Source organism: Calonectris borealis, chromosome 1 (genome assembly GCF_964195595.1).
Source record: "Calonectris borealis chromosome 1, bCalBor7.hap1.2, whole genome shotgun sequence".
Taxonomy (NCBI): domain Eukaryota; kingdom Metazoa; phylum Chordata; class Aves; order Procellariiformes; family Procellariidae; genus Calonectris; species Calonectris borealis.
Genome location: NC_134312.1, coordinates 18,096,882 through 18,114,601, shown reverse-complemented (window position 1 = coordinate 18,114,601; position 17,720 = coordinate 18,096,882).

The window sequence follows — 17,720 nt, the reverse complement described above, 5'->3', positions numbered from 1 at the left end:
CCTGTGTTGAATCAGCTGCTAAGCATTCAAGAGCAAATGGTTTCTTCAGCCTCGTAACCATTAAAAGTCCATAGGAGCTATCATTCAGACCAAATGTGTTATTGTTCCTCTAAAGATCCAGTTCTCCTTTCATTTTTAAATACCTATGCATCAAGAGTGTAATGATACTAAATGATGACCAAATGCTTTTTCAGATAGATATAGAAAACATGCTTCAAATACAGAGTTTACCCTTCTGATCTAGGAAGTTAGAGTGTGTACATGCACATCTGCACCCTCCTCCTCACTAACCCTGGAGAGCAAGTACTGCCCGTGCTGAATGTCTGCTGGGAGAGAGCAGGGTCTGAGAAGCGACTCAGGCAAGCTGGAACACACTAACTAGATGGCCGAGGTTCAGTTGCATGCAGCTGGTCTCTCTGGGTGCCTCTCTGATTAACAAGGTTGTGTTAGAAAACAACACATGGCATCTGAAGTTCCTGCTCATTTGCAATCAGTGAAACTGAATTACTCAAACCTCCTCTGGGGCTGTGATTGGTAGGAAACAAGGGAAAGACATGGGTAATGTTTAAGCACCATCTTTTCTACATGAAAGTTGTCAAAGTTCATATAAATAAATTGTAGAAAGAGGCAGCTCTGGGCATGCTTTTCAGTGGAAAAGAGGGAAAATAATTCTGGAGGTTTAAAGGAAGACCGCAGAGCATCTTGTGCTGCTAAACAGAGCGAACACTACGTGCATCACCTATTTGGGCTGAACATATCAGAGCCGAGATGACTGAAAAGTTTGATTAGCTCTGACAAAGTTCATTTATATGACAAGCTAGTTACGTCTTTTGAGTCTTAGTACTAGTAGGTGAAGATAAAATACTAGACCTACCTCTCCCCACAAGCTAAAGAGGGAAAAACCTAATTTCTGATCTATGATTTCCATCCCAGCTATTTTTATTTACCTGAAGTGCAATACAGCATGCAGTACAACATAACTCAGAGCTTTTGTATTTTGATCTCACAGCTGATGAGAGTTTAATGACTCGAGTGATTTAACTAATAATAGTCCATAAACCGCTCAAAGCACACCATAGTAAGAGTCATAAACTGACCATGGGCCGTTGGTTGTTTTGGGAACAAGATTTCAAGGGGTTCTGAGGTGAACTCTCTGAAGTTTCTGATGATAGCCCACAGGATGCTGTGATGGCTGGTTTGCTGGAACCCTGCTGTGCCAAGTGGGCCATCCTTGGCTGGTGGAAGCCGATGGCTCTGCTGGCTGGAGACTATGGCACAGGGGAGCCTTCTCTCAACGGCTGACACAGGTGTTGCTCACTTTCAACTCCTGAGTGAAGTTTCCAAGTGGATGGGATGGCGGTACCAGAGCGCTGGCCCAAACAGGACAGCCACCTCATAACTGGAACAGCTCGGCCGTACAGCTGATGCCCTGCTGGAGTTTTACTCCTCTGTTCGAAAACAGCTATATACAGTTCATGTGTTTTACCCAAAAAAAAAGGCACCTACATATCCCATTCTCAAGCATTTTTTTATGACTGGGGAAAAGAAAAAGCTGTAAAGATCATAGAGTATCTTCAACATTAAGTACCTAAAAAATGTGAGAGAAATATGTTTGTGAGTGGTACTGTATCTATTCATGGTATTTATCGAAGAGATGTTCCTTGGCAAGTGGCATCTTGGTGATCCTCTCATCCCAAAGACAGGAACTTTGAGGAAACAAAACTATTGTCTAACTAAATGCTATGTAAAACTTTCTATCATCTAAAGCTGTCTTCTTAAAGGTATCTTTCTGAAGTGGCTGTCTCAGGCCTGCCTCACCATTGAGTTTTACGAGAACTGACCCTGCAACGCTGTCCTGTGTGTTTTCATGCTGAAGATCTACAGAAATAAATTTCCTACCCATCTGGGAAGCTGTTCTTGTTCTTCTTATATCTTGGACCACAAATCCAGACAGATTGGGTGAGAGCCTCAAATAATTTAACATTCTTAAGAAAAATATGAAAGACAAGAGTCACATATAAACATAAAAACAGAGAGAGGAAGGATCCTGTTTCAGAGAAGGTGCATAAAATGGATTTTTTTTTCAGTTGTTTTGTTTATATTTATGTAAACCAGGGAGTTTTTTGTAAGCAGATGTCTTCTCAGCATTGAAAAAGGCTTGTCATATAATATGCAAATAACCTACACAATATTTTTTAGCCAAAATGTTGGTAAAATTTAACCAGCATTAAATACACCTGCACAAAAAGACCATAGGTGGTTTATACTAGCTGAAATAAGAACTGTAAACTATATAAAACCTGAGGGCTCAAACCGATCAATGCTGGAAGCCAAGGAGGATTTATATCCCCTTATATCATCCTGTATTCCTGTCTAGGTATTCTGTGAGCTCTTCCTGCCCTCTTTGACAAGCTAGTAGGCTTGATGAATCATTGTTTGTTTTCTGATTTGGCAATTCCCATGTTCTTATAAAGAAAATAACATATGACAAGGTCAAGAATATGAACACAATTATAAAAGAAGCTTGACAGATCAGGTAAAATTTCTGGGGTATAAAGGGAAAAAAGTAAATAAGGAGTTTGCGAATGGACATCAGTGTGGAGAGTAGGAACGCAAGCAGAAATGGACAGCTCCAGTCCTGGAAAGGCACAGCAGTCAGTTATTTGTCAACAACAGAAAAAAAGAGGGGAGAAGTAGGCATCGTTACCTGGTAGCAATCTAAGCCACGAAGGGTAAGGCATAAGATGCTTTTTTTTAAAAAGGCCAAATTTAAATGAAAGAAAAAAACAGGACCCAAATTCTGAGCTGGCATAAATTAAAATAAATCAGCATTGATGTCAGCCCACCTACAGGGCGTGCTCCCTGCAAGGATCTGGTCTGGATACACCTCAATCAGTGTTCAAAACTGTGTTCAAGCCAAGGGCGCACAGTTCATCAGGAAAAGAAAGACTGGGATGAGTAGATTGAGAATGGAGAAAAATAATCAGAAACAGCATATCACGTTTCAGGTAAGCAAAGAAAAGGAAGTTGTCTTGAATGAAAAGCAATTTACAAGTGAGCAGAAGAAAAAAAATAAGATGATCTGAGGAACATGAAGTCTTTGGAACAAGAAAGGAAAAGTTCAATAAAAATTAAATGCTTTTGATATTGATTACAGAAAATGTAAAAGGATTTGGGCTGACAGTGAGAGATGGGCATACAGGAACAAGATGTAGAAGAGAGAGAAGAGCTGAGGTGGAAAGAGGTGGTATTGCAGTCCGGGTGCTGGGGTGGGACTGTGATGAATAGCATCTGTTTAATTTTCTGGTTTGCAGTTAGTGTTTTTTATGTTCCTTCGAAAAATCGGTGGCTGGGCAGCAGGTAGGAAGACTGCTTGTTTGCCTTGCCTTGACCGCTGGGCTTTGGCAAAAGAGCAATATTTTACAGACTGGGTGGTTGCTCCTTTTCTGACAGCAACTCAACTTGCTCAGCAGGAAAAAGGTGCAGGAGAGCGGAGCTGGGCAGCTGGGAAGGGACAGACTTGGCAGGCAGGGAGCTGCTAAGGCACAGATACAGGCAGAGGGGAGCAGAAAACAAACATGTAGTCAGCCCAGAGCTAAAGAAAAGAGAATTTTCCGGGGTACTTGGTGGGATGGTGGAAGTTGATCCAAACCAGAAAGCTACTGAAATTTGCTAGACTGAGAATAGGGCTGGAGAGAAAAACCTGCCCAGCTCAGTACAGGAGGTAGAAGATTTACCGTCTTTTACCTTCAGCTCTTTTTGAGTTTCTCACTTTAAAAAAATACTTACTGTACTAATCTGTTCTAATAAAAAATAGTGTTCGAAGTTCAATGCAATCTGGTATTTTTGCAGTAGCTGCTCTAAGAAAAAGAGGCAGACAGCGGCTTCTCTTCTTTCTGGCAAATTCCGGACACTACTGCCACAGGGCGAGGACATTTTCAGTTCAATTTCTAGTCCCAGCACAGACTTTTTAGGTGATCTTGTGGAATGACCCTTTCAGTTCCGCTTCAGTCCCAAGTTTCTGATATATAGATGATATATATCTATATATATAGATATTGTCATACACTGTTTGACAATAAACCCTTGCTTAATTCTGGAAGTTGTACATACCCAGATAAGTAGTAAGAAACTACCCTTGTGTGTCCCTTAAGAATTTGTCCAGTTTGTCTCATTTGACACTGCTGCAAAAGCTTTTCCATTAAGAAAGTACAAAGATGTGCTAGCTTCTAGGTGTAGTACAGTACAATATTAGTACTAGTGTAGGTATGCAAAATAGAAAAGATTAAACAAATAAAAAAAAGGAAAGGATGATATCAGCAGTTTAGTAAACCTAATAGTTTAGGCAGCTGTAGCTATTATGTATGCTTGTACCCCACAGTAACAATGTGAGAAACATCAAGTGGCCACGACTCTTTGGTTAGAGTCACAATTCTGAATTCACTCCAGAACACAGCAATAAGCTTTTGTAATGCAACAACACCAGAAACCTGGAAACATCCAGGGAGGTTTTTAGATCAATCAAAAGACTTCATCCTTGAATGGAATTGGGATCTAACCCTTAGCTAAGTAGTCTACACTAACTCAGTCTTAACTCAGTTGCCACAGAGCTGCTTTGCAGCATTGCCTTTATCTATGTTTTCTCTAAAGAATAACAACCTAATTTTCCACAATTTATTCAGATGAGTAGTCCCACTGATTTCAGCAGGAATGCATGGGAAAATGAAGTGCCTCAGAGACTAGGATTAAATTTTAAGAAGGGGAAGGGGCACTGGAGATGGAGTGGCTGTAGCTATGTTGTTTCTGCCAGCTGGAAGTGATGATTCCTGCAGGCACATGACCCTGGCAGCAGTGAAAGCAGGGGGGAAAAATATCTGTCATGAGCTTACCAAGGCCTCGTGTCCTTCTGAAAATCCAAAGGAAGATCTGCTGCTTTCTTCAGGCTCCTGCATAAGACGACCACTGAGCTTTGCTCTGAGCTGTAAGTTACGTGGGGATTCCATTCCCTTTAGCAGAAAGAGAGAAAAAAAGGTTAATTCCTAATCCCTCTAAATGAGAGCTATTGCCAGTGTGCATATCCTGGCTTATGGACCTGTTGCACTGGAAGACACCTAACCCCGAGGCTGGAGGTTTGTCTGTGAGAATGCCTCTCTGGTCAAGTGAAAAGGGTACATGACTGAATCATGATGTGGTTGTATTATTATAGACTCAACTATGAAACGTAAACTTCATTTGCGGGAGCGCAGCAAAGTAATGCACTTTCTCAAAAGTCAACATATGTTGACTCTCAGAAGTCACTCATGAGCTAGTGATCACAACAGTGATACCTACGGTTAAGCTGATGACTGGTACTGAGGAGAGCAAAAACACAGGATGCTGACACATTGTGGTGTCATTTAGCCAACCGTGGAGGTGAAACAACTAGAGGGTTTTTTGTGTGTTGAAACACAGCGTGGACACTGCTTAAGCTATATCCTTGTAGTAGAGTTCAACCTGTTCAGTAACAAAACTGTTTAAGGAAGGAAAGCTGCTATTTATTTCATGAGAACCTCATGTAACGCTTGGATGTCTGCAGCTCTGTTTTGGTGTGGATGTTATTTAGGAAAGAATTCTGATAAGTAGGCTGAAGAAATGCAGCAGATTAGTGTATTAAGAAAAGTGGCATATTAAATTACGTACATTGCATTAGCAGCCACTGTCTTCGTATTACCAGGCAGTGCCATGTCTGCTTTGTGATTTTTTTAGTTGAGCAGTTATAAACACAGGGAGTAAAATTTTTAAAAGGTGCACCTGTATTGCACCAATAAAACAGGCAATTTTGTGCCTAACAGGCCATACAAATGCACTCTCATGCTCTTGAGGATTTTCTGAGCACAAACATTATTATGGACCTAACTGAGATTGAAGTAACAAATGGTGCAGCCTGAAGCCATGGTTATCTATTTATAATAATAATCTTTCTCTCTTGAAAGCTGTATCCAACCTGTGACAGGATTTCAAGGTAAAATTAAAGAAATGTGTTTCTTCAAATGGAGTTTGGTTCGATGCAGTCAGAGTTGGCTGGCTGAAGGCTAGTCTAAATCTTTTACTGCAGTCTGAATTTCCAGGGAAACACCGTACTTTGAACCCAAGACCTGTGCAGCTGGAGAATGGGATGAAGAGGCTATAATAAATTGTGTTACTCTATTAAGAGCTAAGAATCTATCAAGAAGCTGCAGCAAGTGCCCTACTTTTTAATTATGTAGGATACCATCTTTAAACATAGAGAAAAACTTTGTTCATGACTTGTCCTTGTGCCATAAAAATGTGCAGTATTGCTGGAATTCCAAGGTACGTATTCTTAATGACCCATTTCAGGCCACAAGTTCACACATGCCGTAAGCTGGTATTTGCCAGCATTGCCACCAAGAAACACACCCTGCCAGCTTCCTCCACTTCTCCTGCCTGCTGTTGTGCTTCTCCACCCCAGCACAAAGCTACATGCAGCTGAATGGCAGACTGGGACAGGGAGCTGATAAAAGGTAAATCTGAACTGGAAGTGGGAGAGGGGACAAAAGGCTCACTGCACTATTGCATGAGAAATTTAAACACAAGGGTGAAGGCAATGAACTAGCAAGGTCAGGTAGAAGCTGCTGGGGAAGGGTGTACTGCAAGGCTGCTGCTTTGAGCACCAGTGCCAGCTCATGGCATTAGGGCATGAGTGTCTCGCCAAGAGACACTCAGCACCCTCCTCCTTCCCTTCACCCTTGAGAAATCTTCAAACGCTGAGAGGAGCAGGCTGGACATAGTCCTAACCATGTAAATGTGTGCCTCAAGCATTTCCTAAATCATTTACGGATACTCCTAAAACTACAGAAAAACTGTAATATATATCCTCCAGAGTTTTCTTTTGCACACTGAAAACAAGCCTATTTGCTTTAGAGCTGTCCAAGCAAAATGTCAGTTTTTTGGTGTTAGATTCATGTTAACTCTGTCCAGGAACTAGTTTTCTGCTCTCCTGCAAGAGTAATTGGGAAATTATAAACAACTTTTGTCGAGTCTAAGAGCTGTGTGCAGTGTGGGCACGGCCTATGTCGCATCCTGTGCTTCCATAGCAAAAGCGTCTCTACATCCTGAATTACAATCTGTTCAGAAAAGGTATCACGTGAATGCTCTGTGGGCAATATTCATCACTTTGCCTCCCATCCCAGCCCATCAGAGCAACAGCTTTGCTAAGGAATTGTGTATTTAAGGAGGCAAAGCAGGATTTCTGATTACTGTTTTGGCAAATGTTCTATTTTACATGATTTTTTAATGGAGATGAGTTCATAAAAGAGTGTCTCATTCTTCTATGAGATGAAATAGGAGTGGGAGGAAATATTCATCAGAAGCTGATAGGTAATGACATGCATGTTTTGGAGTGGGCATTACCTGAGGAGAAAGGCCTTTGTTTCTCTAGGAGGGAAGGGGAAAAAATGTTCAGTGAAATAGAAAACCTGCATGATGATTTCATTATGTCAGGTCAGCAATCCAGTTAGAGGGACTAGGACAGTTAGTGCCAGCAAATCTTCTAACTAAACACGAAAAGGAGGAGGTTCCTCACCCTTCCGGGCCTTTTGAAAACGACTGCAGGCATCGTGGATCCTTTTAAGCACAGTTAAAGAGGGCAGATGTCCTTGCTGGTCACATATAGTTAGGCAACTTGTTGCCTGGAAACACATCCTGGTGGTTTAATCACTGTAAAGAGTCAATTAAAAAGCTGTCTTTGTTCCAAATTTTAACTATTCTCTTGTTTTCATCTTTTACCTTCTTTAAGACAACTGTTCTGTATTTTGTAAACTAGCCATAAATGGACATTAAACTGATGAAATGCCTTAATACTTCCCTTAGTAAAAGTAAACAATGGTAGGAATGGGTACTTGAAACAGCGCAGCTAACTCAGCAGAGGTACAAAGGAGTGAGCATCCTTTTGTCCATCCCATCTTGATTGACTGAGTATCAGAAAGATGTGGGATATGGGAAAAATCACTGTAAAGTGCCTGAGAAGTAAAAGTGAGGAAAATAAAATAGTGGTGGAAAACTACTAAGGGATCTGGCTGCAGGCAGCACACTTGTGTTTGCATAAAGGCTGTCCTTCAGACAGCATCGTCAGCCTGCATGGTCCTTTATAGAACATCAGAGACTCCGAGGCTCAATTTAAAATAAAACCTGATCAAACAGTGTATGTAATCTATGCCTACCCTGAAGTGAAGGGAAGTACTCCTGAGGAATGAGCTATACGCTGCTTCTGAATTCAAACACCTCGGCCCAGATCACAAAGAGACAAGGTGCTCAGTCTCACAGCCCTGTTTTTAGAAATTTGGCTCCCTATCTGAAGAGATGCCTCAAGAAATGATCACAAAATAAACCTGCTGAAGGGGAAGCTGCTTATCTAGCCAAGAAGGACAGAACAGGTTTTTCCTTTGCTTTCCCTGTTCTCCCTCCTTTCCACCTCCTCCCATCTGGAGGAGCCTGCCTGAGATACTCACTGCCCAGGGGTAAATCTTTCTTCCCTGAAAGCAGCAGGCTTCATCCAGTCCTTTCATGCAGTTGCTTAGTGTTTAGCTCACTTAGGATGCTGGCCATTTCATTCCCTTCATCTCTGCATATTTTGAAACACTGCAATTTCAGAACTACCTCCCCAGAGGAGACTAAACTGCTGGCCAGGCTGAGGACAGTTGGTCTCCCTTGTTGAAGATGGCTTACGGTGCAGCCATGGTTGCAAAACTAACCAAGGCACAAAGAAAGCTCACAGCAGTGAACCTGGATTGCTACTTTCAACGCAAGGGAACGTGTCAGGGAGGGGATATCCTGCATTTCAGATCCCACTGTAAGCATTTTACAACCCAGTTAGAATTTTACTCAGATACTGCATAATACATCAACAGTCCTTAGAAAAGGACTGGAACTCAGGATTTTCCTTTCTCCTCTCTCAAGTGAGGATCCTGATTTCGGATCCAGGCACTAGGCTGAGAGCATGTCTAATGCACCAAACATCCACGCTGAGACAGATGGTACGGCAGCCACACTGCGAAACCTGAAAGCACTCAGGTGTAACACAGATGCCAAAATGCTCGATATTGTCAAATCTAAGGCATCTGTGAGCATGCACAGAGGTGAAGTTTCATGTTCCTACAGTATATAGGATTATGCAGCAGCTGAGGAAAATGCTTTGGGATTTAGGCATCAAATTGTACTTACGTCCTTTGGAGGGATATAGAATTTGATCTTCAAACCTGTCAGTGGGATTATTGTTTGATACTTTGTCACTGCCCCATCTGGAGCCAGCCATTATGGCTCCCTCTGGGAACTCCCGTTTTTAACATGTAGAATCTGCCACTATAAAAGAATTAAGCTCATTTAATTTGCAGAATTAGAAATCAGTCACACAGGACAGCAGTTTGTGGGGAACGGGTAGGCGTAGTGCAGCTTCCAAAGTAACAAAAAAGCCTACAAACTAGTTGCAATATAGGGAAATTAATTAGTTACTATCTGGCTTATTATGCACTCCAGACTGGAGTCCTGAATGGATTTGGGTACTCCCTCACTCAGTACTGCCACATTTTATGCACGTCCAGACATGGACTCCCTCTTCTGCACTCAGGAGGAAATGGGTATCTTGGGCTGGAACTGCTGCAAGTCGTGGGGACAGGTCAGTAGTGAGCAAAAAGGAGACGCTGAAGTGAAAGCTGTATCTGAAATCTTTTGTGCATGGAGGTACAACTGCCAAAGGGGGCTCCAGTGTCTGAAAACTTTTCTTAAGGTTAGGTACTTACATCAGTCTTGATATACAGACAATTGTTTTACCTGTAGGGTTTTTGTTCATTTGTTTGTATTTAATAGGATAAATTCAGGTGGGAAGGGATCTCAGGAGGTCTCTAGACCAACCTCCTGCTCAAAGCAGGATCAGCTCTTAGGTCAGACCAGGTTGCTCAGGGCTTTATCCAGTTGGGTCTTGAAAAATCTACACGGATGAAGACTGCACAAACTGGGCAAGTTACCCCACTGCTTCACTGTTGTTGCAGATGGAGCAAGAGAGAGAGATGCACTTCACTCGTAAGACAGTGGTTTAACAATGTTTGATAGTAAATGCAAGTGAGTTAACAAGATTTGATGGCAAGGTATATTTGATTGTTTACTGCATAGAGGACAGGGTCAGACAAAACAGGAGGAAGACCCTCCTGTTAAGTCGTGAGGTTCAGAAAGGACTCCCTTGCTTTCTAAACTGCTTCTCAGAGAGGAGTCTGGGTGCAGCTGGATCCAGTCCTAGTCCTAGACTTGGTCAATGGTTTATGTCTAAAGGATTATATATGTGCAATCAATCCTTTATATCACTTAGCTAAGATTTCATATGATTCTATGATTCTATAGTCACCTACCGAGGATCTGTTGCAGCAAGGAATATCTCAACCTCGAGGAGTAACCTTGAGAGGCATCCCTACTCAAGGGGAGATCCTGGCGTGCAGCCCACTGCTGTGCAGGATAGCTCAAAGGGCTCTTGGGCTGCCCACTATTTATGGGGGTAAGATGATTGACTCACAGTCATAGAATCATAGAATCATAGAATCATAGAATCATTAAGGTTGGAAAAGACCTCTAAGGTCATCGAGTCCAACCACCAACTCAACACCACCATGCCCACTAAACCATGTCCCTAAGCGCCTCATCTACACATCTTTTAAATACCTCCAGGGATGGTGACTCAACCACTTCCCTGGGCAGCCTGTTACAAGGCCTGACCACTCTTTCAGTAAAGAAATTTCTCCTAATGTCCAATCTAAACCTCCCTTGGCGCAACTTGATGCAATTTCCTCTCGTCCTATCGTCCTTCTGCCTACACTTGGCAGAAGAGACCAACCCCCACCTCACTACAACCTCCTTTCAGGTAGTTGTAGAGCGCGATGAGGGTCTGTTTTAGCAGGGTCTGTTGCTATAGGACAAGGGGGAATGGTTTTAAACTAAAAGAGGGTAGATTCAGACTACCTATAAGGAAGAAATTTTTTACAATGAGGGTGGTGAAACACTGGCACAGGTTGCCCAGAGAGGTGGTAGATGCCCCATCCCTGGAAACATTCAAGGTCAGGTTGGACAGGGGTCTGAGCAACCTGATCTAACTGAAGATGTCCCTGACCACGGCAGAGGGGTTGGACTAGATGACCTTTAAAGGTCCCTTCCAACCCAAACTATTCTGTTCTATTCTATTCTATTCTATTCTATTCTATTCTATTCTATTCTATTCTATTCTATTCTACCTGAACCTCTCTCGTTTCAGCTTATGCCTGTTGTCTCTCATCCTCCTTCCATGCCCCACTGTGCAGGGCCTGGCTCCACCTTCTCGATACCTCTCTGTAGGCACTGAGGGTGGCTGTTCAGCCCTCCAGAAGCTGTTCCTGCTCCAGGCTGGACATCCCCAGCTCACCCTGCCTCTCCTCACAGAGCAAGTATTCCAGTTCCCCACCGTTGTGGTGTCCCTCAGCTGAACTCACCCCCAGTTATCAGTCTCTGCCTGGGACTAGGGACCCAAAACTGCCTCCCCTCTTTTCTATAATAACCCCACTGGATGATGCAAATACCCGGGAAATGGAAAACTCTTCTTCAGCACCTTGTTCCCTTTGTGGAGCCAGCTTCCAAGCCACATCTCAGCACTCCTAAAAGGGCTACTATGTACTGGTGCAGTAGGATGGGAAGGTGTGTGCTCTGCAGTTACACCTGGCCCATGCAGCTGGGGATGGAAGGTTAATTGAGCCACTGTGCCTGATTTTTATCTCCCAGTCATTTGGGAAAGGGGGAAGAAGAGTACTTTTTTTCCCTGCTGCATTTCTTTGTTTTAGCTTGAACTGCTGCTTCATTCAGTTGAGGTTTATCATTTCTCATCCAGCACAATTTTGAAAGTCACAGCTTCTCCGGCTGTTTTGCATGGCTCTAAGCCTTTAGTTTCCTTGTTAAGATGAATTCTATTTTCCAACTATTCATCTTACCTTCTAAATTTTTCATTCCCTCTTTGAAGTTGCAGGCAAATAGAAATGTTCCTGCCACTGACTGTGATTTTCTCATATGAAAATTAAGCTCAGTGTATACTGGTATGTAAAGGTAATGAAATCAGATCATCATCTGAGAAAAATCAAAGCCTTTACCAAGTAACTTTTATGAAATTATTCTCTGTTTTCCTGTACAATGGAGGGCCAAAATCTGTATTCCTGGCCTAGATGTGGCACTACTCAGATGATAAACATATTCTGATTTCATATAACTTCTTAATGATTTTGTTTATTCTCACAGATTCACTTTCAGCAGATTAACGATTGTTTTCTTTCTAGAGAAGATGACTCAGTAATAATCCTTTTGGGTCAGAAGGAAAAACTTACTGGATAGAATTGCTAAAGTTTAGGTGAAATATAGGACAGGACAGAATTATAAATTAATGCCACATAGACATATCTGAAATGCCTAAAATTCAGCTGAAAGAGTTGTTTGTACATTTACTCTGCTGTGAACCTGGGGAAAGTATTTAGAGTCAGGTGATGATCATTAGTCAACTATTAGATTAACAGGTAGGAAATGTTGACTTCATGGACCCGCAGGACTTCGTAATTAAATTTTCTCCTATTTTTAATCAGTGTAACTCTAATTATAAATTCATAAACAAGCTTACTGACCAAACTACTCCCTGCAAATTGTTTCTGTGCACAGCGCCTCAGTTGCAGGGAGGGTGTTTTTCATAGAAGTGAAAGGATGAGCAAGAGTAAAAAAATTTTCTAGAAAATATTTTTTTCAGAGTTCTATTTTACTGTAGTTAGGACAACTCTTAACTTATTGCAGGAAAGCCATAGTCAGCCAGACTTTCTAGGCCTCTAGTCTAAGCCCTGCAGCCTGATCCAGTACCTCCTAGATCCATGCTGAGGTGGATCATTCAGTGTCCCCATAGTCAGTGGGGAGCCCCAGGGATCCCAACACCCCCCAGGACAGCAGCTCAGGCCAACAGCAGTCCGATGGTGGTAAAGGGTCTAGGGACAATAAATGGGATGCCACCTGGAGCCTGGCAATGTCAGAGCATGGGCATTGTGTTGTCTGAGGAGTATCTGGCTGCAGGATACACGCAGCACTTGTAGAGCCTGGTCCAGGGCTGTGGATGGATGCGTGGTCACCTCATGTTTCCGGAGCTTGGGAAGCAGGAGAGGTGGCTGCCAGCCCAGTCGGGTGTCAGAGGGGTGACACTTCTGCTCCCGCTCCCCTGCTGGGTGTCCCCTCCTGGGCCAGCCATGGGGCAAGGAAGGGGCAGGCTCTGCCCTGAAGCTGCACAGTGAGAGCGTGCAGTGGGGGCTGAGCAGCGCCGGGGCTGGGGTCAGTAAATCAGGCTCTGGACCCCAAAGTCAGATGGGTGCAGGGGCCATATGGATGGCACCGAATAAAATTTCTCCGTGTACTCCCAACTAGCAGCACTTTGCGGCAGGAATGCTGGCTACCCTCTAGTGCCCACCGGATTTCAGTTTTCAGCTATCAGTTTTACATGGAAGGCACTCAGATTCCCCAGGGATGGACAACAGTACAAAACAAGCAAACAAACAATTATACATCATCTTCATCAGCTCCTGAGCATGTTAATCACTGTGAATGTTAATACAGCTGTTAATCCTCCATTTAATAATGAAAATGCCTGTCTCAAAACCTGTCTGACTTTTTTTCTGTAAGCTACAATGCTCTGGCCATCCTTTGATCTGAGACACAATGGGACTCTGAAAAGCAGCAGCCTGTCCATTCCAGCCTCGGAAATCTCCTCTCTGATCACAGTCTTTCTGTCTGAACAACCCCACTTTTATGCTGCACTTGCAAACAAAGGTCCTGCCTTCTTTCCTCGCCTCTTCACGTCTTTCATGACCTATTTCCCACCAAAACTTTGCTCTTTTCAGAATGGTAACTAAGAAAAATTTGCGATTTTCCTTCATTTCCTTTTTTTTCCTTTCCCTTTTGATGCCATTGTGGTGACACGCTGAACTCGGGACTCTGCTCGCAGCACTCCCCTCCTCCCCCTGGCTCAGCTCGTGCCACCCCTCCCCACCTTCCTGCGCTCCCTCCTCTTCATGCTCTTTGGTTTATGATCTCAATGAATATAACTGTTCTGTCTGGGAAAAAAAGATCACTTTTTCTTTTGATCCACTTGCAGTGCTCATTGTACTACCTCTTATTTCATTCCTTCTACAAAAGTCATTGTTAAGCCCCTTTTTTCCAAAGTATATGCCTTTTTTTGATTCAAAAATCACTACTTCAGTGCCTTTTCTTGAGAACTCTTTTATGAGTGCTGGTATCTTTTGTAAACTCCCACCGCATTTTCAGTCTTGCTTTCCCTCAGTATGATCCCTGAGAGGTATGTTTTGTTTTTCTTACCTCTCTTCTCCTCAGTGCTCATTTCAACCAGGTTCCGATGTTACAAACGCTACAGTTGCTGCAGTCCTTCATATTTTTGGACAAACTACGCATTTTGCCTTCTGAACATTAGTACATTGAAATTTGTTTCATGTCTGCTGTTCCAATTCATAAATGTAATGATTTTTCACTCTGCAGAAATGAGCGATCCTGCAAGTAGCTACATTCACCGACCACTAATCTTTGGACACAGTTTACAGTTTTTCCCTTTTAAAAAATGCCCGTGTTGTGATTATTCCTCATATTTCCAAGGTATTTATTCTCCAGACTGAAGATTCAGCATCTTTCTGACCCATAACTTATTTTTGTACCGTTGCCCCGAGCCATTTAGAGCTCAGCTTTGCAGGACACTAACCATAATGCTGCATTGGAGCACTTAAAGATCGACTCACTGTTCAGCACACGTGCAGTCCGCTCCAGCTGTAAGCACCTGTTCATATACTGAAATTTAAGTACAAAATTAACTTCTCAGATGGACCAGGGTTCATGGGCTCAGTCTTTCACAGAGCTGAGCCTTATGTTTTCAGCTCTCCAGAGCCAGATCTGAAGCACAACATTTTTTGTACCACCAGTGTGTGGAGATGCTGTGCCCTGAAGTGCTGACATTTAATTTCAGTAAAACCAAAGATAATACTGGCAGAAATACCCATCTGCCAATCAGCACGTTAAAAAGTAGCTGTCTATAGATGTATCGAGTCACCTTACCTGTCTTCTGTTGAATAATTCCCCCATGCTATTCAACCACCGACCCAGATACTCCCCAAATTAAACCAGATTTTCTACACTACTGTTGCAATAATTTTCACATACATCCTAGATTGCTTTTCAGTACAATGGTCTGTTCCTTGTAACACAGGAGGAAATACAGCCTGAAATATAACTTTGGAAATGAATAGAGTCCAAGTAATTATAAAACCTGATATTGGAATATATTATAGTTATGAAAAGCATACTAGAGAAATTGGAATAAATTGAAAACTGGAAGGAGAGAGGATATTAAAAGGACATAGAAAAGTACAGTGCAGGGATCAAATTTACTAATGTGAATATCTGAACAATCTCAAAGGTGATATTGCTGCACATACTAAATGGTTAAGAGAATTTTAACAGGAAATAAAAATAATTGTGTATCTCCTACAAAGCTGTCTCATTTTCTGTTTACAAAAGAGATGATTAGTGTCCCTTGAATATCAACTTTTTGACATGCAAATTTGACAAGGAGTGATTTGACTGAAACAAGTGAGTTTCAGTAAGTTACCCCTAAACCAGGCTTTCCTGCACATTTCTCTTATCGAGTTGCATTTCCTATTGAGACTATTTCTGCAGATTTCGTGAGGACTTTATATTTTTACTCTGGGTCAAGATATTAATTTAAGCTTTCTAAAGTATGTTCCCTTACTGAAAATGTAAAATAAAGAAGAGAACCACACTAATTCTAAAACCACTTATTCTATCTTTTAAATAATCTACTGTCTTGCAAAGAATAAGTACCAAAAGCTAAATCTAATCTTCAGAAGTATGTGCTTAGTTTTATGGCACTTCCAAAACACCAAAGCAACCGAAGATTGAATAATACATTTAAATAAAAACAAATATTCTGGAAACTGATTGCTTAAGAGCAAGTTTTGGCTAGCATCATTTTTAATCCTTTATAAACTTCTAAAGGGAATGGAAGGTGAAGCATGTATTGAAGATTTAAATAATTAAGGGACTGGATTACTAACCATCGGTTGTTGAAACACCCAAGTTAAAGTAATCCCTACAGCCATGCACAGTTGCCCCTGACCCTGGGGTTACTGAAGTTTCCACTAGCAAAATGTTCCAAGCACCTGGTGGTTTTGTACATCAGGAATTTAGGCATCCGACTTACGCATCTGATTCCAGGAAAATACGGAGCGACTTCAGTATTGCGAGAGTCTATGTTGGCTGCCCCCAGGGTCGGCAGAAAGAGCGGCTGTGGCTGCGAGCTTCCTTAAACGTTTCTTAAAATTATATTGGGAGCTTGGGTACAGAGCTCACAGCTGAGTTAGGAGCGATAAGGGCCTGAAAGTCTCTTTTGTGGACTTTCTGGACATGCTCCAAATGCACGTGTCTTCGGTAAGGCTCACAAGTTTAAAGCTAAACTGATGCTGAGCAATCCATGGGCCCAGGGCTGCAGTAGTCTTTCGGAAAGAGCTGCGGATGTTCAAGCGAACAGCAGCGGTGGCCCAGCCCGCCTGCCCGGCTGCAGAGGTTGCAAGGGAAGCTGAAGAAGCTTGTTAAGAAATGCTTCAAGCAAAACTAAACAGAGAAAATCATTGCAAGGAGAAAATGGGGAACACTTCAAACGCAGCCTAAAATGATTATTCTGCAAATAAGTGCTACCTTCAATCTCAGTAAAAATACTGCTTGCATAAAGCCAGACGCTGAAGAGAGCAGTGCATACCTTAACGTGTAAAGCAAGGGGAGAGACACCTTTGGAGTCACACACTGGAGAAGCACAGCACAGCCTGGGAGGAGGCTGCTTCCCTGCTCCATTTCCCCTGCGCTCACGAAAGCCTTCCTCTGCAGCTTCAGGCGGCAGCTCAGCCTCTCCGGGACTAGCTGTGGAGAGAGGGGCGCTCAGCCTGCCCCGGGGGCTCTCCCTTGCCCCCATGCCCAGGTTGCGGCCAGGGCTCGCGGCAGACCTGCCGGCCTCGTGGGGCAGCCACCGTCACAGCCGCAGCAACGCGTGGGGTGCGGGCGGGGGAGCCCCTGCCTGACATCCCTCCCCAGCCACAGTTACCTGCCTCAGCACCCAGTTTCAGCAACAAAAATGGGAACACGGTTGTTCGCAATAGAGAACAGTTTAGGGAATATTTTGCCAAGTTTCTTTGAAAACAAAACTTAGCTGAAGTAACATAGACCAGCCAGCCTGTATGACTAACTCCTTCTTCCCTTACAGCCACTTTCATTCCTCAGTTCAGGGTGCAGCAGGACTTGAAACCAGCCAGAGGTCCTCTGGAGGGATCAGGTGGGGTTTGCAGCGTCTTTGAACGCCACGTTATCTCCAGCTCCTCCCTGCTGTCCACTCCTCCACCCAGGAGTGGAGGAGGCAATGGTCCTTCCCGGGCGTGCAGGCGATGCTACCGGGGGCTGCTGCATGGCTGGAATCCCCCAGGCCTGGGCTCTGTCACCCCGCCTGGTCCCGTCCAAAGGAAGGGTCTGAGGCTCGGCAGCCTTCCCCACAGAGGCTGTGGTGCTTCACTCCTGCCATCACAAAGTGGCTCTTCCTTCTCCTGAGTACTGCTCACGATGGGAAG